Source organism: Canis aureus, chromosome 5 (assembly GCF_053574225.1).
Source record: "Canis aureus isolate CA01 chromosome 5, VMU_Caureus_v.1.0, whole genome shotgun sequence".
NCBI lineage: Eukaryota > Metazoa > Chordata > Mammalia > Carnivora > Canidae > Canis > Canis aureus.
In genome coordinates, this window is record NC_135615.1 from 54,712,768 (window position 1) to 54,739,567 (window position 26,800).

The 26,800-nt window shown below is 40.3% G+C and overlaps 1 protein-coding gene and 1 long non-coding RNA gene across 20 annotated transcripts in view; one reads left to right on the top strand and one right to left on the bottom strand.

Moving 5' to 3' along the window:
* Positions 1-26,800, bottom strand: part of LOC144314205 (uncharacterized) — a 375,014-nt gene that overhangs the window by 158,461 nt on the left and 189,753 nt on the right. The window lies entirely within an intron of this gene.
* On the top strand, positions 250-12,271 carry LOC144314208 (uncharacterized). Of its 4 annotated transcripts, none has more exons than XR_013380046.1 (3): positions 250-443; positions 723-832; positions 4,253-12,271. It is a non-coding gene; the product is annotated as an uncharacterized LOC144314208 (long non-coding RNA). The 4 variants fall into 4 exon arrangements; XR_013380044.1 differs by having other exon boundaries at positions 254-436; XR_013380045.1 differs by lacking the exon at positions 250-443 and adding an exon at positions 450-649.

A 26,800-nucleotide genomic window follows, 5' to 3' on the forward strand; every position in this document is an offset into this window, starting at 1 on the left:
GATTTGAATAAATTATTCCATGTTTATGAAGTGCTTTGGGCTCCTTGAGTAATCACAGAGTGTAAGGGCCTGGTGTCATTAGTTTTTGCACCAGTCCCAAGATTAATTGCTCCTCTCACCCTCACTCCTCTACCCGAGTTATGCTCTGTGCCCACTGAAGCTCGTGTCCATGGGCCCCTGGCAGATCAGAAAGGCAGAGCTAGAGCCCTCTCTGTAGAAAGCAAGAGGCATGCACCCTATCAGCAACTTCCCTCCTCATAACAGATACCTTTGAGCTGGAACTCATCTGCCGCTAGCTCCTTGGCATTTGTTCAGCACTGGCCGAGGAGCCAGATCAACAAATGGTGCTGAAGTCAGGACAAGCTGTTCTTGCTGGGCAGACTCCTTTTATGAAATACTGATAATATTCAAAATAATTAGGCAACTGAGACCCCAGGTAACAGGTGGGAAGAGTCTCCACTTTATAACTGCAACTTCTGCTCCTTCCCCCACCATAACTGTTTCCGGCACCCAACCAGTGACTTTTCAGAAGTAGCTTTTTTCATGCCACTTCTGGAACAAAGAACGTAATAATAATAATCAGCTTCTCACAACCAAGTGAGCCTGACCTTACTGCGGGATGCTCTTTGGCTAGAGAAGCCGTGGCTGAGTGAGTCTGCCTTTAACAATACGTAATTTTAAGTTCAAATTTAGACGATGTATGTGTTTGTTCTTTGTTTCAGTGAAAGAGCCTAAGAATGTCACAGTGAGAGGGGGCAGCGCAGAGCTCTAGTCCATGTCCCTCATGTGAAGAGGAAACCAAAACCCAAAGCCACGAAGTGACCAGCCTGAGGTGAGTCAGAATGCCCGCCACTCTGTCTGTGGGCCTCCTCTTCTCTTTATCCCACATTCTCTCTCTCGAGAAAGCTCACCCAGTCTTACAAGTTTAAATGCCACTGCATGTTACTCGCAGCCCAGAGCTCTCCACTCTCCACCACGCTGCTGCTTGTCTCCCACAAACCTCCCCCATCCTACCTCCCTGCTTGACACTTCCTCTATCTCAATGTATCGTACCGCCACCCCAGAGTTGCTCAGGTCCAAAACCCGGCCAAGATCCCTTAGTGCTCCATTTCTCATTTACCCCCTATCTAAGTCAGCATTCATCCTCAATGTAGGTACTAGCTCAAGCTCCAAAAATAAAAGCACTAATTCAACTCTTTTCCACAATGTCTGCTATTTCAGCCCTCACTGATGCTACGGTCAACTCCTGCCTATTTAATTTTAATAGTTCTGAACTGCCCTCCTTCCTCGTATTCTTGCCCTTTCCAGTAGATACACTACATAGTCATCAGAATCATCTTTCTAATGCACAAACACATCATCTCATACCCCTTTCCCCTGAAAATGAAGCCTAAAGCCCTCCCCCTGCTTTCAAGGCCCTATGCAGTCTAACCCCGCCAAGCCGTCCCCACCTCCTGTTCCCTCTACTCCTTTCTCACTCAATCAAGTCAAACTGGCCATCTTTACTCCCTGAATAGACTGTTCACATTCCTGGCTCTGGCTCTGCTCTGTAATTCCTTCTGCTCAGACTGCTCTCCCCACAGATCTTTACATGGCTATCACTCCCTCATCCCTTAAGGTCTCAGCTCAGAAAGCCAATCAATAGCTAGAGCGGCCCCATAGTTGCCCTCCCTGACATTCCCCTGTTCTTCACAGCACTTAGCTGTGGCTGAAACTATTTCACTCTTTTGTCTGCATGCTTATTGCCTATCACCCTTACAGAACGTAAACACCTAGAGCAGATTTTCTTGGTCACCACCATATCCTGCACTCCTGAAAAATGCCAGACTCAACACGGGCACTCAATAAATACTCACTGACTGACACTAAAAAACAGCAATAGAGCTATGCTTTTCCCACTCTAGTGGTGCTTCCATCCTGCCCTTTGATTTATTAGAAACAGCAATCAACTCAGGCCAGTTCAAGTCAGGGAATTTTTGTGGGGACACATATGGAGTGACAAAGTACAATGCCTCTGAAATCCAAAAACCTAAGCCATAGTAGGGCCTGAGTCTCACAGAGGCCAAAGCTGAAGGAGGGCTTTGGATCCAACGTGGCCCTTAAGAGCTCCCGTTAGGGGTGGGGTTTTCCTTTGAGTCTGTCATTAACACTACTAAGACACACCATGTATCTACTTCCTCTCCTGTTCCAAATGGCATTTTTATTCATTCCTTCATCAAATATTTATTGAGGGTGAACATGTGCTAAGTCATGGTGAACATGTGCTAAGTCATGTTTATCATTTCTGCTTCTCCTTTATTTCATCTATATTTACATGGCTTTGGTTTTGCATATTCCCATCGGTCTTGCTCATGATTTTTTGGCTTCAGTTCCTTCTGTTCACTGAACAATTCTTCCTAGGCTGTATTTGATATTCCCAAGACAAAATCTAACTGGACCAGTCCATCTTTTAGCGCTGGGTCAGACATTATAGATCACTACACAGCTCATGAATTGGCAGCCTTTGGATCAGGCGCCTGACTCTGAGCCAACCAGCTGTGCTCATATGTGTTGCTCAGCAAGGGCTGTGGGTGTGGTAGCTTCCGTGGAAAGAAGAGATGGCAGGGAAGATGTGATCATAGCTCTAGGATAAACTTTCATCCAGTGAGGGTCCATTTAGGCAGTAAGAAGAGACACATCTGGACATTTCAGTGAGGATATTTCCACATGATGTTTGTCTAAGTTAATGGGCAGTTGGGTGTCATCAAAGGTTTCAGAGCAGACAAGTGATGTGATTAGAGCTTTGCTTTGGTAAAAATTAATTTTTTCAGAAGTGTGTGGGATAGACTGTAAAAGGAAAAAACGGATGTGAGCAGAAAACGGAGGACCAGCTGCAATAGGTGGAAGCACTACATCATGAGAATCTGAATTAGTGCATGAGCAATGCAAAGGGACGGTAGTACAGTGGGGGGAACGCTAAGTGGCAGGTGTTGGAATGCATGTGGCACCAGTTCCACAAGATCTGAGCGCCTACAATTTGTATACAAGGCCCCTTGTTGGGACCCTACTATGTGTCAAGCGCTGTGCTAAAGGTGTCCCAGACATGATCACATTTAAGCCTTGAAAAAACCTATAACCTAATATATACAATTCTGTATACATTCTATAGAGGAGGAAACTTCAGGCCAGAGAATTAAGTAACTTTCTCAAAATTGCATAACCAGAAAGTGACCACAGAAAGGAATCTTGTGGAAAGGAGGAGAAATCCTCAGGGCAATTGGAAGAGGCCAACAGCAGACCCACAAAATGGCCTGAGACTAGAGAATGGGGCTGGGCCAAGAAGAAAAGGTCACGCAGGAGAAGGTGGCAGGAAAGCTTGCATTTCCACCAAGACGAGGGACGGTTTTGCAACATGGCTTGGAGGATGGAGCCAGGCTTTCCCCTTGGCCTTGAAGCCTGACCTCGGCTTGATCAAACGCCTTTCCGTCTCTCAGATTCAATATCTTCTCCTATAAAATAAGGATAATAATATCACAACCTCTCATATCTGGGGAGGGATTAGTGATAATGTATCCAAAGTGGCCCCTACCAAGCCGGGTCTCAGTAAAAGGTATCCCTGCTGGGAGTAAAATTCCATGATTATTACTGATACATTAGTCAAGGGCAACATGTAAATCTCAGGAGAGATTAACTACTCAGAATTGTGCCTCCACGTTTGGAACATGTATTGCTATGATGATGCTGACCACCAGGCACTGGCCTGCTCATCTCTCAGAAGCTGTGTATACAGCCGGCTGGTAAACCAGGTTTAACTTTCAATGCCACATAATCTCATCATTTGAGGTAAATGGTCTGGACAGGCAGGGGGAAGTAACTGTCTCCTGCACACTGCACATCCTAGAGCTATGTGTCTAGAGCTGCAAGAGCTGCCAGCCAAGTAAAGCACATTCTAGAGGGGAATACAGTTGGCAAAAAAGAATGCTCATGAGTAGCAGGTGGTAAAAACTCCAGTAAGTTAGAACATTTCAAAGCCCAGAATCCAGACTTTAAATATTAATTTGCCTTCAGTAAGAAAGAGCTAGTTTTTACCCATTAGCTGAAAAGCACTTCAGGTCCTACTTGTTATTTTTAAGCAATAATGTTTTTTTAAAGAGCCCAGGTCTGCTCCCCACAGGGGAGAGGACCAGCTTGAGCAAATCCCAGTGATCTTTTCCTCTTCCGAGTGTCATAGCAGAGTGGCAATCAGCTATTATTCCACTTGTATCTTCCCCAGGCCACCAAGCCGAAGCCCTCTCAGGAATGGGATCAGCCCCGGTTCAAGATCAAACTCTCTTCACAATGCAAGATAGAAAAATCCCATTAGCCCAATCACTGGGCAGAGTTTCCAGAAACAACAATCTATTCCTGACTCCTTTTTATAGTGAAAACATACAAAATATAAAAGCTACCTAGCTCCCAAGCTGCCAAAAACCTATTGCCATCTGATACCATCCTACTCTACATGTACAATGCCAGAAAGGAGGCAGAAAATTAGTGCCCCAATCCTGGATCTTTTCTGAGGAAAACTCATCTGACTGAGAATGATCACCTTTTAAACTAGATGTTAGTTTCATTCTAATCAAGCCTTGCGAAGAGAATTAGGCAGAAAGTCTTCTTGGAAAAGGAGTCTGAAAGAAGAAGTTGGCAGCGTTCCAACAAACATAGGCGTCAAAAAAAAAAAAAAAATCTAACAACATGAATCTGTTCGCTAGCCAGAAAGAAAATATATTGTATATTTAAGGCAGAGCAGCAACGTTGCATAACTTGGGGGGGGGGGGGTACCATTCACTTCATAGTCTATGTGAATGGTGCCCCCTGGAGTTGTGCAGTGCACAACTGGTGAAACCAAACTTAGACAAAGTTGATTCAGGGTATCTAAGTCAGAAGAGTGTCTATAATAAGTGTATTGGCTTTAGGCTATGGAAAAAATCTAAGTTGTTGTGGACTTCTCTGTATAAAATTCTTAATGCACACAGTAAAACCCAAACTTCCCACAGAATCATACCCTTAATTATAACCAGGGGGGACTTGGAAGGTCAAACAGACCATCTCCTCGTTTTGCAGATGAGGAAACCGAAGGCCAAAAACACAATGTGTCTTGCCCAAGGTCAACAAGCCTAGGCTAAAAAGGTGAAACGGACTTTCTCTGCTTCCAACAGATGGCCAAAATAGGCCACACTATTGGGAATGATATTCAGCTCACCCAGACCCCAAACTGAGACTTCTGCATCATTATCATCATCAAACATTTACTGAGCACCTTCTAAATGCTAAAGCTCGATAACACAAGAAGAGTCTTTCCCAAGGTCACAGCCCATGAAGCAACAATAGGACAGAGCTTCATATCAACCACACAGAACTTTGGTCCAGGAAATGAGGATTTTGCTAGAAACATTTCCAAGCACAAAGGTAGCACACTCTTTGTCGAGCCATGAATGTTTATGGTCTATTGAACAAATTCTTATTTAGGCAATTTTTTAAAAATGTGCTATGTCCCCGTTGGAGTTGACTGACTTCTTTGAAGTTGCTTTGGTTTTTTGGTTAAATATTTATTCATTAATATATTTAAAAGCCATATTATTTACACAATAGATTTGGAACCATTCCAGACTATTGAGTAATTATTACCCATTTAAAATCAGGCTATCCAGGGCAAGAAAACCAATGGCCATTTACAGGGAAAATGGAAAATTTACAGGTTACTGAGGTTGGCCTTTAAATTTTATTTTTAACAGTCATTCTGTTCTTTCTAATGGAAATTTTATGTGCATTTGAATGTGTGTGGTGAGTGAGGTGGGAGGAGAGAGAAGCCCTTTTACCAAAAACCAATGCGATTACCTGCTTTATGGACAAGCTCCCTGCCAAATTTCTTATTGAAATCAAAGACACCCTTGAGTTAGTTATACAAGAGCAGGCAGAAAGCACCTGCAGTCACGTCTGTTTCTCATTTTGTACTCATGTAACTCAGATGCCCTGTGGATTAAGTGAAATCTGCTCCTGAGTTGAAATCATGTATACCACGTGTCAGCTCAGTTTGAATTTGGAAACAGGAGCTTAGAAAGTGCCACTCAAACATGTGGCTCTGGTTTTCCCCGAATAAAATATGAACAAGGAAGTCATGTTATAGGGGCCTGCATCCCCAGCTTCACTGTAAGCAAGAGATACAGCGGGACCATGTTTCCATTTAATGGTGCTCCACCCACCCCCACCCCATATCAGTTCCCATTTAAACTTTCTCAAGGAAAGGTCATGTCATGGCACAGAACAAGAAGTGCTATAAACCTACACGCTGACAGTTCATGACCTGTGCATGAATTTACAACCATGTCCTGGCACAGAAAAAGGAAGCCAACCAGAATGAGTGATCCAACTTCCCCAGGTAGCCGGCCACAGGTCAGTTCTCTGGGTAGATACTGTGTGCGGCCTACATAAATGTAGAAAGGATTCCACTGGTCTAGAGAAATTACATTGAGGCAAAACTAGTACTCAGCTCTTACATTAAGATCTCCAACCAAATTCTTTCCATTTTAACCCAAAGACGCCTCTTTCAAATATTAACACTAACAAGAAATTCCAGATCTTGCTTCTTGGATCACAGTTTAGAATATTAGCTCTGTGTCTGACTCCTCATTTGTCCCATGGACTCAACAGATATTTAGCAGATACCTACTATGTGTTCTCAAGCATCAGCGAAGCCCACAAAACATCAAGGACTTTGTTTTCATGGAGTCTCCTTTCTAACCAGGGAAGGAGAGGAATTGGCTTTGAAGTAGCTTAATGAAGGCATGTTCCAGTTAAAGTCAAATCTCCATGTGGCACTCCAGATTTATACAGTATAAATTGGGATGTGATAATTTGCTTCAAAAAAAGATTCAATATTTTACTAAAAAAAAAAAATCACAGAAGGATTCCCTTTAAATCTAAAACTCTCATAGCACACCACCCTGCCCCCACCAAGTCATTTTATTTATTCTGAATTTTTGAGGACTTCATTGTTAGTGTGTTCCTTCATTGTTCTGGAGTACATATATCCCCTAATCACTACTTCCACTGCATAAAAGAAGTGGCCTAAGAAAGCACCACTTATTATGAAAAAACTGCTCAGCAGAGGCTACAGCAGGCCTAGAGAGAAAAAGTCTTAGGGATTCCAGTACGGGTGGTTCCCCCCAGAGCCTCTCTGTACCCTTTTTATCTAAGAACTAAGTCAAGGGCAAAGAAAGTCTTGAGTCAAGGGAAATTTTCTTTCCAGTTTCTCTAGATTTTTCTCATTGACATGAATGGGACTAAAAAGAACAAGCCCAACTAATACAGTTTAAAAAAAATGAACCTGGTGAGGTGAAGATGTCATTTTTCTCTCCTGACACTTTCAACTACTTAGAAACTTAATTATCTGTCTTCAGAATCTCTCCTTGTGAGCACCAGCAATTTGGCCCATTAGCAATTAGTGAGAACAGTTACTCTACTGAACTTTCATGTGACAAAATAGAGACCTGCCACACACAAACACAGGCTTAGAAGACATGAGAAAGAAGCTGAAAAGAGCATTCCCAATATTACAAGTGGCCTCCTGTTATTTTCCCCACATTGGGGTTTTACTGATCAGTGACCACATTTCTCCTCAAGACCATTACACTACCAGAAGCTTCCTGGTCCAGCTGCATAGTGGTTAGTTGGCATTTGAAAAAAAAAATTTTTTTTTAAGCACCAATCCCTACCCTGCTCTATTCAGAAAAGCTAATGCCGTATCATGAATTTCAGCTCCACAGATTGGAAGGTTATCCTGTTTAAATAAAAGAAGCAAAAAAAAGTCAAGCCAGCTTTGGCTGTTTCTACAAGCCTTTCATCTGCCCAAGAAGGATTCATACTGAAAGCCTTCATAGTAATTAGATAAGTTTAGCAAATACAGGTACAAAAGAGTATTCAGAAGTTAAATGAGCCATTCTTCCATTGAAGAGCTTTGCTTTAGAATAAAGAATTATGCTCAGGGCATTTGGTGTTGCTTAAATTAGACCTGAAGGAGTATTCTTCTTAAGGAAGAGAGAAATATACGTGTAAAAAAAAAAAAAAATGAGACCAAGGTGGGAAGAAATTGAGTGTTTTTTCTATGCCAATGTTAAATAAGTCCAAACAGACAATAGCCAAGGTCAAATCCCCACACACATGTCACAACCCTAGCCCTTCATGGTCCCTCCTGGCTTTAAGTGTCTGGGTTTTCACTGTGCCTGAGGCCAGGTCCAACCCCCATATCCAGATAAAGACTTTCTGATTCCTCCAGGAGAGCCTGTAATTACTGCCATTTGACACACTGGAGAATTGCACTTGACTTTCAGAGAAGGGCTAGGTTTTCTTGCTGCTAAATAGTATGCTTGGGCAGAGTATGAGGCACAGCACCAGTGTTTAGGTCAAGCAGAGAAACGCAATTCAGCTTCATCTGTAACAGGACACACCTCCTGGTGGGAAGCACTGGGCAAAGGTGGGGTGGCCGGGGGAGGCACACTTACCTAAGTTTCTCATTACAAGTCACCTGTCCATGTCTATCTTTTATTCATGCCACCATCTTCCTCAATTGACGCACTTAAGTGCAAAGAACTGAAGAATATTCTCAGGGAGAAAGGTTTCCTCAGACATATGCAGGTTAATGACAACTCCCAATACGAAACTCAAGCCTTGAACTCTTGGTACTCTGATAGCATACCACATGGAAACAGACCAAATTAAAAATATATATATATATTCGAAAAACCATTCACAAAAGTCATAGAAAACTTAAAGTCCATACATCAAAAGGCAATCCATTCTTAGGAGTTAGTCACACAACAAGAAGTCAAACCAATGGATTTTATAATGACGTCACAGCTATTTAGAGCTGCCTGCTACATGCTGGGTATCATACCCAGCACTCGAATGCAAAATTCTGTATTCCAAGTAACCACTTGGGTCTTAGGGTAAGGTAATATCTGAAAATAGATAAAAAGGGAAAAGATAGACATTCGACTTCAACTTGATATTGTCATTTCTAATGAGATCTGGGAAATGAATGGTGGGGAAGAAGAACAAGTACAAAAGATGAGAAGAGGGAGGTTTAAAATAGAACATACAGATGAGTGCTTCAGAAATGTGGCTCATCATAGTTTCTTCTGTATGGACTAGTAGAGGTGGACAGTTATATAACTTCCTGGAGCCTTCCTGAAAATCATTTTTTAAGACCATGGGCTAAAAAAAAAAAAAAAAAAAAAAAAAGACCATGGGCTTACTGCTCCTATTCATTGTTCCATGTTCACTCTTGCTTTTGTATTGTTTTTCATTGCCTAAAACAAGATGTCAGCATCAATTAACTTGCTCTGAAATCCAAATGTCACTGAAGAATTAGGGACAAGTTGGTCCTATAATAAAGATGTAATAGGATTTTTTTTTTTTTTTTACTTTATGAATCATCCAAAGTAGTAGAACCACTAAAGTATAGCACAAATCCTCTAGAACACTGTTCCAAATGATAGGGATTCCAAAGGATAGGGATTCAGACTCACATATTCTTGAGAGTAAAATTCTACCATCTAATTGTTTCCCACTACCAGAAAATTTTGGAAGTTTAGCAACTCTACTGTCCATACTTATACCAACCCAAATCTCAGGTATTTCCTAGCTCTAAAATTCCATAATCCTATAATTCTGATCATCATCTTTTCTCTGCCTCTATCCTTCTAAGATGGTCTTATCTTGGGGGCGTGCTTCACTTACCATCCCCATGCCTAATTCCTTCTCTTAAGCCCTTTATATCTCTATTAGAAATAAGGATCAACACATTCTTGTGTATGACAACTCCATTTTCACAGTGGACATTAGTTTTCAAGGATTGTGAAGCAGCTGCCCTCACCACCTCAGTAAAGAACCACTGCTTCAAAAGCAGGTCAATCAGGAGAGGGCTCATGGCCAAAGAGGCAGAGCTAAGGAAACAACTTTCTGCCCTCTCTACAAATCTCCTGATGTTATTTAAAGATTATTAATGCCTACTTCACAATTTCTTTGGTGTCAATGTCAATAATTTTAGACCTACTTCACACATTTGCTATAGTGTTGCTTAAAGATGTTGGCAGATTATAAAGATAGCACTAATTCTTGCTTGATAATTGTGCTCCTTTTGTCCTAGAATGCTGAGTATGATGTGGTTTTTTTCTCATGAAAAATTCTGAAAAATTCACCCCTGCTGACATTCCACACACAGAGCTAAAAGGCTCAAACAGTCTTCGATTCAATTTAGCCAAATCACAATCAGATTTGCTACTCTAGGCAGACCAAACAACAGATAGGCAGACTGACAATTATTCATACACATCTTTCTTTGTCATACTTCATTAACACCAGGAGAGTTTTCATTTCTTCCTCTCAATCATGCAAACATTTGGAGAATTTAATTTATGCATAGAATGACACTGAGTAATCCAAGTCTCAAAAGTAATACGTGTTAGCTTATGTTTGTCAGCATCTGTGAAGGATTTGACCACTCTCACAGACTAACGGCAGCCTGAGAAGCACAATACTTAGGTTGATGGTGCCTGGCATGAGGCTCCCAATCCTGGATCCCGGGTAAGACTCCCCCGCAGTGAGCTACCCAATCTTGTTAAGGAAGAGGCCACACATCATTACTTTTTACATCAGTCCACTCATTTGGTCAATGACAATGAAAATATCAACTGTTAATTCTTTTACAACTATGGTGATTTATTTACATAATAATCATTACTCTGTACCAGTTCCCAAGCCGGGCATTGGGATAAGATGAGGAAAGTGCAGTATTTGTTTTCAAAAAGCTAGCAACTCCTTGTACCTAAGTAACTATAAAGTAGTGAGTGGGAATAAGGGAAAAGAGAGGGGAGGGTGGCAGTGCCTCGTTTAGACTGAAAATGTAATTGGGCAGCCCTGAGCTTTCCACAGCACCACAATGCAAACGCAAACCATCAGATTCTGTCAATATCCAATCATAGCCTTATTTAAACAGAAGGGAGAACATCTAGTTGAATAGGGGGGAAATGCAATATTGCTCTTTGCTTTATTAATGTGAAAATGACAGTCACAGCAATGAAAAGTATAAACTCTTTTATGCAGATTACAAAGCAAATATTTGCCCCCAAAATATTCAATTTAGTAGGCTAAAATCCAAAAAGAAAAAGAGCTTTCACACACTGAGTTGTCTAACTTCCTGCTCACCACTTCTCTCACAGTTCTTTTAAGCTTAAGAACCCTCATCATCCAACTTCACCAATGTCCAAGATGTCCCTAAGATAGCTCAACACTAATAATGCATCTGAAACCACACAATTCAACTTGGTAGACATTGATGGCCTGAATATTATATCCCAATATCCTTACCTAAGTTTAATAGTTTCCATTTCAAATGGCATTCTAAATTAGAAAGATTTTATTAGTTTATGTAAAGTTTTAGGGATTTTTCCTCCCTTACTGGGAAAGTGCCTGAGAATATTTAAGTCTTTCATCTTTACCCTAAATAAAAAAGACCATTAAATAAAGGAGCAATATTACTTGTCATAACATGTCTATCAATATTTAATTATCCTAAAACTAAAAACTTAAAATTAAGGGAAATGAATTCAATAAACTCTCAAATTAAAATAATATATTGCCAAAGAACACTATTTAGGGTTTTTCCATCCTACTAGATACAAGTTAAACATGTCCTGACTAAACACCTACTATGTGTAGGGCACATAATTATTGGAAGAAGAAAGAAGTCATTTCCACCCTTAAAGAATAACACTATAATAACCAGTTTAACCCACAGAACTTTCAAGCAGAGTACTATTTATGCTTTGAATAAATAAGTCTGGATATCATCATAAGAATAAAACAAAAAAGAATCTGATTTAGCTTTTTTCAAAGGAGCAGAGACCTGTATCAATTACTAGGTACAAAGTCAAAACATAAATTTCAGGAATTTCCTACATAATACGTCAGCCCAAATATGAAAAGATGCATTCAAACTGGAACTTCTACTTCAACTACACTAATCACCATCTTTTGAGAGGTCCTGAAGAGACCATGATTAAACTTTCAGGGCTTCATGGGTGGCTCAGTTGGTTGAGCATCTGCCTTCAGCTCAGGTCATGATCTCATGGTCCTGGGATCAAGCTTGGAGTCAGGCTCCCTGCTCAGTGGGGAGCCTGCTTCTTCTTCTCCCTCTGCTATTCCCCACCCCTGTTCATCCTCTAATAAATAAATAAAATCTTCTAAAAAATAATTTTTAAAAAGTTCATTTTCATATTCATATTTTCATCTATAATAGAACAAATCAAAAAGAAAAACAATAGCAGAATAAGTGATATACTCCACACAGAGAAAATGCCACCCATTCTCAAGAGAAGAGACAGTCCCAAGAAACCAACCATGAGATGGCCCAGATGTGTTAAAGAATCTACTTTAACTATGGTCATTAACAGAAAGAAAAGTGTGCTTTAAGAGATAGGCAGGTCAACAGATAACCAGAAACTTTTTTTTTAAATGTCCAGATAAAAATTCTAAAACTGAAAAATAAAACATCTGAGGGAAAAATTTCACTGGCTAATGAAAAAAAAAAAATTTCCACTAGGTAAAAAAAAGTTTTACCCAATTTCACTGGTTTAAAAAAATATATTCACCTTGATAACAGGTTGGAGGTAACAGAGAGGAAAGAATCAATGAACTTAGAAATAGATCAACAGAAATTCTCTAATGTAAAAGCAAAGAAAGAAGAGGAAAAAAATGAATGAGGACCCATGGGAAAATAGCAAAGTAACAGTTATCACATGTACATGGAACCAGAGTTCTAGAGGACAGGAAAGAGAAAATGAACAGAAAATATATTTGAAAAAATTAAGAGCCAAAAAGTCCACAAATTCAGTGAAAGACATAAATTTACAAGTTCAAGAAGCTTGATGAACCCCAAGCAGAATGACTACAAATATAAAACCATGACTGAACACATCACAGTTAAATTGCTAAAAGCACAAATATTAAGAAAAAAATCTAGAAAAAGCTTACTTATAGGGAAAGAATGATTCAAATGATAGATGGCTTCTCATCAGAAACAAACCAGAAAACAGAAGAACACCACATTTAAAGTTATGAAAAAAAATAATTATAAGTCCAGAATTTTAGACTCAGTGAGAACGTCCTTCAAAAGTGAAAGTAAAATGAAGATATTTTCAGACAAAAGGAACAGAGAATTGACCAAAGTAGCCCTGTACCATAAAATGTTATATACAGAGTTGTATAATTTCCTGTCCACTACTTCTCTCAAAGTTCTTTTGAGCTTAAATACCCTCAATCCTCCGAATTCACAATGTCTAGGATGTTGCTAAGATAGCTCAACACTAATAATGCATCCAAAACCACAAAATTCTTCAGAAGGAAGTTCTTCAAACTGATGGAAATTTGGATCTTCAGAAGGGAAAGAAGAACATTAGAAATGACTTGAAATTTTTTACGATGAAATGATAGACAAAAAATAAACGTGTAAGTCACTGAAACCTTATGAATCCCAATATCCTACTCTAAAAAAATAATAATGCTATGAGGAATATATGTGAACGCACTTAGTGAGAAAGGTAATTACATTAAAAATATATAGTGTGCTTATAAACATACCCAGAATCAGGAGAAAGTCACAAGATTTCAGCGCTGAGCTTGGCATTTATGCAACAAGCATTTATTAGATTAGCTACATGCTTCAGATTTTCTACTTGGAAAAAAAAAAAGTAAGTAAATGGTTTTAATTTCTGAACTAATCTGATAAAAAATTATTGGCAAGTCACAATGTTAGAGGATTTAGGAACAAAATGTAAAATTGCCAAAAATTGCTAAATAATCGATCAACGTCTTTATTCGAAAAGTCATCTCCAGCAAGCCCAGTTGTAGAGACTGAATCCATGTTTATATGTTACCTGCCTTATGGGGTCTTTTACTCAATTTTCAGAATTGAGTAAAATTCAGAATGTGAAACAATGTTGTCACCAGGTTAACTTTTTGCCAGCCTGGTTTCCTTGGAAGCTACTTGAAGTATATCTCAGTGTAGCCTGCTTGACACTGAGAGTAAGGATAAGAAAAGCAGTGTTTTATTGCTGACACCTAGAAATTTGCACCGACTGCAGACCCATGGAAAGACAAATGGCTGCCCCGCTGCCTATGTGGGCGACATTACAAACAAATAAAATAGAAGATGATTTTGTACATATAGTATATTTTCTTTGCAAAAGATGCTAAGCATAACGCTCTGATTATTTTTCAGAATGTTGGTTTTGGGAGAGATTCAAACATTATGTTTTTTAAAGAGTTCTAAAAATCCCTAAGTTTTCCCATCTTCTTTTCCCTTCCCCCTCTGGGTCATAAGCTTTTTCTACTCTTGTTCAACTCCATACCCTGAAAGATTAGGATCAGGAATTACAAATATTCCATACAGAGATTTCTTTACCCCACATCATTGAAATGTCAAAGGAAAATCGTTAAAGAATATCATATATCAAGGTTTTATCCTAAATTCCTCTTTGGCTTCTTTATATTTGTTTTCTATTCCTATCTCTGTACCCTCTTCCAAGTCACTTTCTGAGATGAAAAAGTCTTTCTACCTCACATTTGCAGAGACATCTTCCTGTCCTAGTTGAAAGAGGAAACAGAGACGAATTTAGCATATACGGCGATCTGGTTAACCAGCCAGTATCTCTCTACTTGACTTTCAGCTTCATAGAATCAGACACTATTTTTCTTTGTAGTTGGTAGTTACTTGTAGTTCACGTATCATGAGGAGAAGAAAAAAGGAGAAGTCAGGATAACACAGGTGCCCCTGTCAAGACTAGATTGTAGGTCTGGCTTGTTCATACCCTTGGCAGGCAGAAAAAGGATATTTATGGGCTATGTGGTCTTTGAGTGTACTGATTTTGCAAAGTAATGACTAGAACCCATTTAAGACAGGCCAAACTATCTGTCCTAGGACTTTATTTTGGCTATAAGTCCAGTGAAAATCTGACCTACCCAAATCTTTCATACCTTTTATGTAAATGAGTTTCAGATGGTACTATTCCATCAATGCACTCCATTTCCCCCCCAAGAAACTCCTTTTGAATTTCTTCACTCTAGAAAATTAAAACTTTTAATAATATAGTCCTTCTTTACCTCTAAAGAGCCAGAAAAGCTGACTGACTGATCACCATCCAAGAGAAACAGGCGCAGGCAGTCCACTTTGCCTGTTGGTACACTGGATTAGAAGTATATTAGTAGAAGTAATTGCCCAACGATTGGGATTGAAAGGATGGACTGCAGCGGGGAGGCTGCTTAACAAACACTGCAATTAACACCACCTCCATGTTTGAGAGTGAACTAGGTAATAAACAAAAGGTTAAATTAATATGCATGTTCTGTCCCCAAAGGTAGCCAGATGGCTGACTACAACATCAGATGTTTCCGCTCTGCCTTTGCAGAGAGAATCAGTCCTTTGTGCAGTGACTGGTACAGTTCACATTTTTTGTGAGCATGGGCATCTATGGGGGATGACAACCATGAAGCAGCCTAGCTGGGATGCCCTGAGGACTTTGAACTCAAAGCCATGCCAGGTGTCCCCAGGGGCCAGGAGGTACAAGGAACAACAGTCATAAAGTGAATAAAGGGTGAATTTCAAGCACAATGCTGACCAACATTGCTGTAGACTCACACGGCCCACGAAGAAAAGATGAAGTAGAAGGCTACAAAGTTCTGTTTTCTCTCTGCCTCCAGGAGCTCCCAGCATCCAGGGTTTCCCGTTCTGTGTGGTCAGGCTATGACTAGAGCCACGTATGTACGTAAAGCCCTTTTGTTCCCACTTTGCTGCAAACAAAGGGGCCCTTATTTGTCTCTAAAGTAAGCAGCCATATCTGCAGATTTTGTCATATTCCAAAACCAAAAGACAGCCATCCACACTGAGCCCCAGGCACAGAGGAAAATCTCATTGCTGAAGACAGGGCCCTTTGGACACACCTTCCACCAAAAAAGCCTTTCCAATGCCCAGCTCACTTTTTCCTTCTGCTTATTTTGTCCTTCCATCTCTCCATCTAACTACTCCGTCTGTGTTTTACTAACATTTTTCCAACTAACAAATAGTGAAGCAGCCCCACACAAAAAGGTCAAGGACTAGCCCCTCATTCCAGGACAACAAGCAGTGTCTCTCCTGTTCTCCACCTCCTCCCCCAGGTTTGGAAGACAAACAGCACACTGTGCCATTGACTGTGTAGGGTACTCAGACCACTGTTCTCCACCTTGCACTTGATGCCCTTCCACAAACTTGTGAAGAACACACTCCTCATTCTGTAAATACTGTCAAGAGGTCTTCTTAGGCAACAGAGGGTAAAACATATCAGTGGCCTGAAAACATCGTGAGTGCTCATGGTTATACTCAGTAAGTACGGTCCTTGAATGAGGTATTGAATAAACCTTGATCTTATAAATCAAATACTATCTTAAAGTTCCTAGAAGAACTCACAATTTAGAGCAGCATTGTAGTATATTACATCGCTGAACCCCACCGGGGACCATGATTCCCCAGGTATCTATGGATAAAATTTATAGAGTGCATGAACTTGTATCCCCAAAACCAAAAGACAGCCATCCATTCTGAGCCCCAGGCACAGAGGAAAATCTCACTGCTGAAGACAGGGCCCTTTGGACACACCTTCCACCAAAAAAACTCCTGGAGGCAGAGAGAAAACAGACCTTTGTAGCATTCTACTTCATCTTTTCTTCCCTGGGTGGTGTGAGTCTACAGTGATGTTGGTCAGCATTGTGCTTGAAATTCACTCTTTATTCCCCATACAAGTTCAGATAAAGATTCATCTTTATTTTCTTTTTTTTTTTTTTTTTTTTTAGATTCATCTTTATTTTCAATAATCACTCAAACTTTGTGCTTTCTTCAACTACAACTGTAGGCACCAAACCACGGTATTTATTAACAGCACCAGTAATTTCGTCAACAATTGAGATCTCAGGTATTCTCATATCACATTACAGTTTTTAAAAATATCCCAAAATATCACTTAAGCTCAACATGAAATTACAGTCATTATTAGATTGCTGCTAGACCATGCTATTTATTATATTTCTAGTAAAATGTGTACATAACTAGACCACAAATGTATTTACCTTATTGATGACTTTATTTTGGTACAACTGCTTTTCTTGGCAATCTTATTATTTTAATTTATGCATATAAAATATTATACTAAGAAGGCCATAGGCTTCACCAGACTGTCACACAGATCCATGGCACAAAATAATAGTAAAGAATTCCTGCTACAAACTAAGTGGGCCACTCTTTCTTCCCTCAAAAACACTCTACACTTTGGCCCAAAAATATCTTCTTTCCTCCCTCATTACCACAAATCAAAACCTTGCCTCCCCATCATGTGTAGACTATAGGCCACTTCTTTTATGAAGAATCTCCCGATCCCCTTCACTGGTCAGGATGGTATTTTAAATCTCTCTTTCCACATTATCACATACTACCTTGTAACTAGTTGTAGATGCGCTTTGTTCCATCTGACTAGCTTAAAATCACCTCAAAAGCCGGTACCATGTATTCTTCATCACCAAGTGGCCAAGAGCACCAAGTGGCCTCTTGACAGCTCTGAGTATTCTTGACTGTCCCACCTCTACACTGTCCCCATTTCTCTACATCTCTAAACCATAGAACTGCTGCTCATGTCTCTCCTCTTTTATTCTCCAGAATAAAACCAGTTCCTCTGTGTGGCATTCAAGGTCCTTCCAGAACTGGCTATATCCCTCAGTTTCAGTCTTCATATCTTCAATCTCTGAGCCCGGTGTCTTGTCACTGCCCAAACTCCCACACAGTTTTATATTTCCAGGCTTTCACTACTGATGATCCCTCTTCCTGGAATGCTCTATGTCCTTTTGGATGGAGAGGAGAATATGATACCCTAAACATTCCCAAAATAGCACTTATTTTCAAGGGTATCCCACCCAGATTCACACAGACTGGTATGTGAAGCAAGAGAAACAGATTGATTGCAACAATGGCACTCCATTACCTGCATTGTATCACTGAAAAATTTCATCACCAAATCCCATTCCAAAATGCCATACCTGTGTTTTATCACTTTGTGACAGTGTTCTGAATGTCTCAGAGCCTGGAGCCAGGTTGAAATTATGCATTCCCCCTTACCTGTCACCATCTGAAATCCAAGGCCATTGCCAAACCTTCTCCCCATATTGCTCTGGGTCTCTGCCCAATTAAGCCCCCAAAGTTGACCTACCTCCTAATTCTTTCCACCAAGCCCTATGCAATTTTGTTGGAAATAAAGGTCCTCATCACCATGAATCACATTATGGAATGTTAACACCAAGTCCCTTTAGCCCTATCTCCAGGAGATACTATGAAAACAAATAGAATGTAAAAGCTTCTTCCCAAGCCATCCCTGATCCTTCCAGCCTTCAATGAAACCCCCTCTCCCTTTGAAACTCATGGCAGTTAGCTTTGCCACCTCTACTTTTCCTTGATGTCATCCCCCCTTCACTTCCAGGGGCTCTCCAATGATACCCAGTAAGGATGAATGCACCTCAACCTCTAGGACTTTGGGTCACCAAACTCCTGATTTCACAGTTCCTAAGCTTTCTGGACTCCATCACTCTCTCTTGCTCTGCACATCAGCAACCAATCCCATGGTTCACACAGGGCCTTATCCTCATGTCCTAAATAATTAAACCTGATGCCCCATTCTCTAAATATTTCCATCTATCCTACCAGTATTAATAGTCATTCCATCTAAACAATTCTCCTCTAGGGATCCCTGGGTGGCGCAGCGGTTTGGCGCCTGCCTTTGGCCCAGGGCGCGATCCTGGAGACCCGGGATCGAATCCCACATCGGGCTCCCGGTGCATGGAGCCTGCTTCTCCCTCTGTCTGTGTCTCTGCCTCTCTCTCTCTCTCTGTGACTATCATAAATAAATAAAAAAATTAAAAAAAAAAACAATTCTCCTCTAGCTCATAAAATCCTCCTTTCTCTTTATTTATCCAATTTCTTTGAATCTGGAAAACAAAAAATAAAACACTTATTTAAGATTCATCTTTCCCTACAGAACATAATTTTGTGCTCCTCTCAACCATCTGAATCCCACATAAACCATAAGATACTTAAAAGGAATAGTACCTTATTTAACTGGCATACCCCCAGAGTCTAATATAATTCCTAATATGCACTGGGTACTTAATAAATGCACAATTCCATCTAGTCCCATGGGGGTTTTTTTCTATTGCATCTCTGCTCACAAGTCTACATATTCAGTTCACAATTCATATCTGAGCTCAGATTCATAGTTCCAAATGCCCATTAGACATTTCTATATGGTTATGTGACCTAAATGACTTGGTACATCCAAAACAGAATCTAATTCTCATCATTCTTGCTCCAACTAAATATGCTGTTCATCCTAGCCTAATAAATAGCCATCACCACACACAATGCTGGTCCTTACAACCTGAAAGTGGTCTTTCCTCTTTTTATTGTATCAGCGGGAAAAATCATAAATATTCTCTCCCCCATCCCCCAAGCCAGCATTGATACTGCCCTTAGTTCAGGCCATCCTCATCTTTTGCCTGGACTAATACAGTAGTCTCCTATATTGTCTTGCCTCTAGTTCCTACTTAAATAACTATAGTAGTTCCCCTACCCTTCTGGATAAATGTCAAACTCTTTATCATATCAAATGATATCAAATGTCAAACCCATCCCCCTCCTCTAACCAACCAGGCCTAGTCTAGAACTCTTAGTGCCTGACCAAAGTAGTGTTTAATACACTGATGAACAATTATCATTGATTACTCTGTCCACACATAAAGTCTACACTATAACCCATCCTAAACTATGTGCAGTTCCCCAAATGTATGACACCAGAAAAGGATGTTATTCTCTTCTGCCCAGGATGGTTTTCAGTTATCCTCCTACTGACTTGAAAATTCCTACTGTCTTCTGGACTCAAAGCAAAGACCCAAATCTGAAAGCAAATCAGACTTCTGTGATGCCTTAACCAATTACCTCCCAGGAAAAGCTATCAGGCCCCTTGTTGTGTCCCCGATACACCCTATAGAGTCTCCACTTTGGGGCCTAGCTTACCTCATAGCAGTTTTCATTTACAAATCTCATTCCTTTATTAGATCGCACATTCCCTGCTGGCAGGGACAAGGGAAGATCTAAGTATTTCAGTGCCTAGCAATGTGCCTACCGCAATGCAAGCGCTGGAAGGTATTGATCACAGATCCTTCAACGCCCAATGCAGATGTCAGCCCTCCTATGAAGCAGCCTCATCAGAAGGTGCTGCTCCTTCCTCTATCATAACACTTACCACATTCCAAAGACTCACTCTTCACATTTGCAGGGCCCAGGGTAAGAAAACAGACTATGAAGGAAAATAGGCTCATCCTATTTTACCTACTTTGACGAATTACCTTCATGGTGAGATGGAAGACCAAGTTGAAATTTAAAATTCTCAAACTCCTCCGAGTTCTAGTTCAGAGCCAGGTGGGTGGGAAGAGTCAGCCTCTGGCCTGTGGCCCACTCCCTTTCTTTCCTTATATCACAGTGCACCTTATTCATGCACTTACCCCAACCTGCACTTCCAACCTGTGTCCACATCACTTACAAAGAGCTGCCCTTTGACACCTCCCCTCCTTCTCTTGCTCACATCAACAGCAACCTGCACCGGTTGGTCCTAGAAGCTAACTTGAGCCATCTAGGCAGGGAAGTCCAGGGCCCTAGTGCCCACAGTGTCCAGAGCAAGGTCATATGGATGCTGGGTGGGCACCTCCTCATAGCCCCATCAGCTCCTCCCTGCACAGAGGTGGCTAATGTGGGGCCTTTGAAAGGTGGGGCCCAGGGCAGGAGGTCTCACGCCTGGGTCTAAGGGACTGGAGTAGAGTGATAGTGGAGTCACTGCACCCATGCTGGTCCTCTCATGGATTGTAAACCCACTGAGGCTTAGGAGTTTTCAATGCTACTTCCTGGAAAAGGAGAGAGATGGTGATTTTATCAAGCTTCACAAAGGATCCGCTTCATCTATAAGAGCTTGCGTACAGGAGATGCTGAATAAATAGTTGTTTCGTGAATGAATTAACAGAGCCTCCTTTTATACTTTGAACAGTTAACAATTCTAGCATTGGGGACATTCATTGCTAAGTCTTCTATTGTTTCTCAACCTTACAGTCCCTCAAGCCTGATCCCCCTACAAGATTTTAAGTTCCTAACAGGTTTTCAATCTCCCATAAAAATCCCAGTGTCCTAAACCTAATCTACACTCAATAAAGATTTGTTGGATTTTTTTTTTACAGTCATCCTCATTAGCATATTGAGGTTTTTATTTCTTCCAGTCATCTCAGTGGTGGCATTGTGAGTCGTTACCCAAATGGTAACAGTGACTATCGTAACAGAAAGCTTCTGAGAGTAATTTTAACCTGTTACTGGTAATAATTTATTTTTAATTTTTAAAAACCATTGTAGGTATAACCATTTTACTAGTAAAACACAATAATTGTTGTTAATAGTGTTTGGGCAACTGAAAACTAACAACTGAATGTGTGCTAATGCATCAGTCAGAGGAAAGGGTAAGTGAAAAGAATGACAGGTTTAAAAGACAGTAACTGAGAAATTGAATTTTTTGAAGTTTCTGAGAAAAAAAAAATATGGCTGAAGAAATAAATAATGATAAACCCCAGAGCCAGGCCTTGAGAAGCCTGGCTCACAACTCCAAGAGAGATTTGCCCACCTTGTCCAAATTGAAGCACCATTTGATTTTAAAAAGAGACCACTGAGGAGATCATTATAAGGAAGTAGGGAGATCTATGTAAGCTTCTTGAACATGATACCAAAGACACCAAAAAAAAAAAAAAAAAAAAAAAAGGAGAGCACCTGGGTGTCTCAGCTGGTTAAGCATTTGTCTTCAGCTCAGGTGGTCATGATCCCGGGATCCTGGGATTGAGCTCTGCATTGGGCTCCCTGAGTAGGGAGTCTCCTTCCCCCTCTCCCTGTGTTGCTCCTCCTGCTTGTTCTCTCTCTCTCTCTCTGATAGATAGATAGATAGATAGATAGATAGATAGATAGATAGATAAATAAATAAATAAATAAATAAATAAATAAATAAATAAATAAATAAATAAATAAAATCTTTTTTTAAAAAATTAAGACCTTGGGAGCATTTGTTCCATTGCCATTTTCTTTCAGGTTTCCTAGAATGTCTATAAAATTAGAGCAATGCGATTTATAAATCAGAGTATAAACGAGTCCTGTCCTATGCCAGGAGAGTCCAGGACAATCTAGGCAGAAGGGTAGATGGAACCTTCTGTCCAGTAAAGAATGCTTATAAATGGAGCTATTTTTTATAATAGCTTTATTGAGATATAACTCAAACAATCCAACTCGACCACTTAACAGTGTGGGTTTTAATATATTCACAGGGTTGTGCAACCATCCCCAAAATTTAATTGTAGAACATTTCTGTCCCTGCAAAAAGAAACTCTACCCAGATGCAATCATTCCTGATCCCTTGTCCCGTGGGGCATAAGTAGCCATCAGTCTACTTCCTGTCTCTCTGTATCTGCCCATTCCAGACATTTCAGACATATGGAATCATATATGTAGTCTCTTGTGTCTGACCTCCTTCACTCAGAATCATGTTCTCAAGGTTTAATCATGTTGTACCATGTATCAGTACTGTAGTCCTTTTTAGTGCCTAATAACATTCCATTGCAAGGATGTTTCACATGGAATGTGAAATATTTCGGCTATACAATAAAAAAAAAGTTATGGAGATGCCATATACACCTTGGTGAATGTAGTCAGTAATATTGTAATAACTTTGTATGGTGATAGATGGTAACTAGACTCATCCTGGGCATCATTTTGTAATAGGTAAAAATATCAAATCACTATGATATATGCCTGAAGCTAACAGGATACGATATATCAACTATATCTCAATAAGAAATAAACATTTTTTAAAGATTTTATTTATTTATTCCTGAGAGACACAGAGAAGGGCAGAGACACAGGCAGAGGGAGAGGCAGGCTCCCTCTAGGGAGCCCAACGTGGGACTCTATCCCAGGACCCCAGGGTCACAACCTGAGCCCAAGGCAGACGCTCAACCACTGAGCCCCCAGGTGCCCCAGAAATAAACATTTTTAAAAGAAAATTGTATTTTATTTAATTTAAAAATTTTAATAAATAAAATCTTATCTAAAAATAAAATATCATTTATTTAAAACAATTAAGAGAAAATAAAAATTTCATGCCTGTTGGTGCTTTTCTCTAAACTCTCCTCAGAAGATCTCCAGTTCCTGCCATTTGCATATATGATAGATTAATTTCTGTCACTCGGTGAACTTGGACAGGGTACTTCTCTAGCCTTCAATTTCCTCACCTATAAGGTAGAAGCTACATTAGTACCAACCTGTAGAGTTGTTAGGATTCTTATAATCTATTAAAGTCTAGTATAGTGATTTCCCATAGGAAGAACTCATTAATTAAATATTAGGTTTCATTTTAAACCTGATTGGATTTTTAATTACAAAATTACACATTTATTGTAACCAGGAAAGAACACAGAGATGAGTTTTTAAGTTCATAATCTTCCTCTCCGCTCTCTATTCATTCCCAGATGTTGCCCATGTAAAGTGTGGTGTGCATCTTTTCACACCATTCTCTGCTCTTACACAAATTCATAAAACCAAAATGCATATTTAAAGACATTTTCCTTTTTTCTTTTACTCTCTACTATACACACGACGTTGAAATTTACCTTTTAAAAGAAAAGCTAAAAATAATCTGGCCATCTTTTCTGGTCAATAGATGAATACCTAACTTTTAATTTTATTAGCCATACTAAATTCCATAGTATAAATGCACCCCAATATAGTCATCATTCCCACTACTGAGGTACATTCAGAGTATTTTCAGTTGCTACTGTAAAAATGCTGCAGTAAAGCTGTTAATGAAGTAATAAGTAGTAGTCATAACCACAATTTTGTTATTATCATTATATCCCTATCTTTGCATTCTCCTGTCCACTTGGGTCCATCCCCTACCTTGTCAATACCAAGGAACAGAACTTTTATAGACCAACGAGGGAGAAGTAGATTATCACAATAAAGGATTTTAAGCAGAAGAAATTTAAGGGAAAATAAACTAACTCAAATGGACAACCCCAGGGACCTAGAGCATCAGAGGAGACACTATGGGGCATTCTGGACAGGAGAGAAAGGACATTTGAGGAGAAAAGAAGAGAGAGGATGATCAGACCAGAGGAGCCAGGGACAGTAAGTTTCCTAAAAAAGCTTTGCTCTAAGCCAGGCATGCTTGGCAGTGGGTGAATTTTTGATTTTCTAGCCAACACAGTCATTTTCCTTAATGTTAGAGAAAGCATCCTCTTTTAGATCAACTACTGCTTTCTGGAAACAATTTTTGAATTTTTAATTAGTCTTTAAACATTTGCAATTAAGCCCAATTACTCCATAAATAAATAAATAAATCCAACGCTATCCAAAACGGGGCCAATGGAAAGATATGAGAAAACTGTGCGATGCGCTGAATGAGTTTTAATGTCATCCTCGTTGACTTTCCGTAAAGCATCTCTCCATTTCATGGGCAAGCCTGCCGTGTGTGTTTATGAAAGTCTCTTAATGAACTCGCATCCATGGGGTTTGGTCACCACAGCACTAAAATGAGATCTGAAAAATGATTGAATTATAAGGTATTTCACCCATGGCTTCCTCATGGCATGGACTCCGGGATATCTTATAGCAGGTTCCAGTGTCCCATGAATGAATTTACTATAAACCTCACAAATGCCACTCCCTTTCCCAAGAGCCAAACCAATTTAGAGAGAACACAGAGAAAATGATCCAATTTTTTTTATTTCTGGAAATATACGCTATGTGGAAAGAGCTTTTATCCAGAAGGAAAACTTCTGGATTTTACTGGCTCACTAAAATATAAACCATTTAGTGGCTTTTTTTTTTAACCCAAGATTAAGCTTTCTTTCGTCTGTTTGCACATGTCAACCCAAAATAGCAGACTCCATATAAGAAAAAAAAAATGTGTTTGTACAAAAAAGAAAATGTATACCCCCAAAGCCATGATCTCCCTTTTGCTAGGGTGGTATTTCATGGGGTTTTTAAATCCGGTGGTTTATCCAATTTCTGCAACAACATGAAAGAGAATAGTGATTGCCTATCAACCCTAAAAATTCTCACAGAATTTGCAAGGGACTCACTAAAGATAAGGAAGTGCTGACAGCTGAACACTAGCAATTGCCCAGAACCCAGTCAGGTAAACACATATGTTAACCAAGATTTAATTTTCTGTCGCAAGACGGAAAAATTAATAACTTTTAATTGACAGGTTCTTTATTTCCTTTTACCAAGGAAGGTATGGACGGCCCCCAAAATAACCTGCATCATGTCTTAAGTCTTGGCAGCACGCAGCTGTGTTCTCTGTGGCCTTCAGGGTCCTGCCACCCTTCATCTTCTACAAAGCAGTGCATTTAAGTCCTTCAAGGGGCCTTTTAGAACCAGGCCACCCTGTTTCTCTTCATGGGAGATACTGAAAGCCTATTTGTCATGAGCAATAAGGGACCTAGCAGGTCTGCTGACAGGCCTGGAGGAGACCCACCTGCTTCTTCGTACCCCAAGGATTGAGTCGTTTCTGGAGGCCGTGGCCTTCCCAACCATTTCGCAATCAACACATCTCACACTTTTCCTTGCTAATCGATCTCAGTCACAAGTGGATAGCCATTTAATGGCAAGAAGGTTGGCAAAATTCACATTTCATGATGACCTCGTTAGCCCAATGCCACTGCATCCCTTATCCTAGCCCCGAGTTGGAGGTGCTGTGTCCCTTACTGCTCATCCAGCGCTGTGGGTCCTGAAGACTGGAAGCCAAGGTAGAGAAAGGGGATGTTCTCCCCGAAACCATCTCCTCCTGCTTCCTCGGTCGCTCCCAGCCAGTCCTTGCACACGCAGCTCCCTTCCTGTTTTCAGCATTCTCCTTGCATCCACAGCTCTCCACCTGCAGGCCCTTTTGTTTCTCTCACGTATTATATATGTTGGCAAATCAAACTTCAGTGAAAAAATATATAGAAAAAAAATACCCCAGGGGGACTCCCCACACTGCCACCTGAGCTGGGCCATTTTCCCTAAATAAAGGCTCTTGAGCACCTTTTTTTTGCAGGAGGTGGCGAACTCCCTGGCAGCAGAGGTAAGGTCTAATTCAGCTCCCGATCTCTAGAGCCTGCCACTGAGTATACAGTAAGCTCTCATTGAGGACCAAGACTAATAGCAATAGTAACAATCAACGTGGAACAGCAGGCATTTCTGGGAGCTTTTACTTTGCGCCAAGAACTCTGTTGAACATCTTATTGGCATCACCTCATTCGGCCTTCACAAATGCACTGCAAGAGAAGCAACAGCATGATGATTCCCCCCTTTAGAGATGAAGACACCGAGGCTTAGATAAGTTATTCGCTCAAGATCACACACACATAACGGGGGAGAGGGGTGACACCAGGGTTCATTTGACTCCAGAACCCAAGCTCTTCAGCCTTCCTGTTAAATGAATTTAATTATACCTTCAACTCAAAAAAAAAAAAAAAAAAAAAAAAAAGGTATGCCTTCAACTCTGTTAACCCCAAGGCACTGCCAACAGGAACCCCCCAGACAGGCTGTGATGAACAGTGGCCCCCCTGACGTCTCTCTGGGTCGCTGATGGTT